This window comes from Otolemur garnettii, unplaced genomic scaffold, assembly GCF_000181295.1.
Source record: "Otolemur garnettii isolate 467f Iridium unplaced genomic scaffold, OtoGar3 scaffold00029, whole genome shotgun sequence".
In the NCBI taxonomy this organism is placed as follows: domain Eukaryota; kingdom Metazoa; phylum Chordata; class Mammalia; order Primates; family Galagidae; genus Otolemur; species Otolemur garnettii.
The window spans coordinates 2,980,640-2,981,731 of NW_003852424.1; the positions used below are offsets into that span (position 1 = coordinate 2,980,640).

A 1,092-nucleotide genomic window follows, 5' to 3' on the forward strand; every position below is an offset into this window, starting at 1 on the left:
TCATCAAGACGACACTTTACCTCAGAAAGATTCCAGTTGGTATTTTAAGATATTTCCTTTTAAAAACTACTTAAGTATCTAATGCGTGTAAAAACATTGAATTAAATGTACCATTTGTAATTGCAGCTAACATCAAGCAGAGTTTGTCAACAAGGTTTCTGTAGAAATGTATATAAATACACAGTTTTGTGTTTTTTTTTTTTTTTTAAGGAATAAAGTCTTTATTCCAGGAGTCCGTGGGTCTTGAGGACCTCTGTGTATTTGTCAATTTTCTTCTCCACGTTCTTTTCGGCCTGTTTCCGTAGCCTCATGAGCTGCTTTTTCTTCCGGTAGTGGATCTTAGCCTTCTCCTTCCTCTTCTCCTCCAGGGTTGCTGTCACTGCAACCTGGTACTTCCAGCCAACTTCGTGTGCCAGGCGCCCCAAGTAGGCAAATTTTCTTGTAGGCTTCAGACGCACAACCCTGAGGGCAGCAGGAACCACCATCCGTTTTTTCTTGTCGTAGGGTGGTGGGATCCCATCAAACACCTTGAGGCGGTCCAGGGCAGCCTGGCCACGCTTGGTCTTATGGGGCAGCATGACTCTCACAGTGCGCCAGAAAATGCGGCTTGGGGCCCGGAAATGGTAGGGGCCACGGGATGGGTTGGTGTTCATCCATTTGCGGAGGAAGGCCAGGTACTTTAACTTGTTTCTGTAAAAATTGCCAGAGATGTTGATGCCCTCACAACGCACAACTACCACCTTCCGGCTCAGCAGTACCTGTTTGGCCACAATGGCCGCCAGGCAGCCTAGGAGATGGCCTCTGCCATCTAGCACCAGGACCTGCCCCTCCGCCATCTTCGGCAGCTGCCTGGGAAAGAAGCTAAATACACAGTTTTAATATACATATATAGCATGGGTTAGATGAAGACACTTATTGAAATATACAACATACAATTCCATAAAGCAACAATTTCTCTTACGAAAGAAAAAACATCTCAGGATAAATTTCAGAAGACTAAAATAAAAAACACTTTAGATGAGAGTTGGGTTTCTAAGAAAGCATTCACCCCTGTTATGTCCGATGGTATAATTGGTGCCTTTCCCACCAGAC

General features: G+C 44.7%; 1 pseudogene across 1 annotated transcript; it reads right to left on the reverse strand.

Moving 5' to 3' along the window:
- Positions 1–208: 208 nt before the first annotated feature.
- Positions 209–867, reverse strand: LOC100944083 (annotated as a pseudogene). The gene has a single exon (XR_001161236.1). The product of XR_001161236.1 is annotated as a 60S ribosomal protein L13a pseudogene (transcript).
- Positions 868–1,092: the final 225 nt, after the last annotated feature.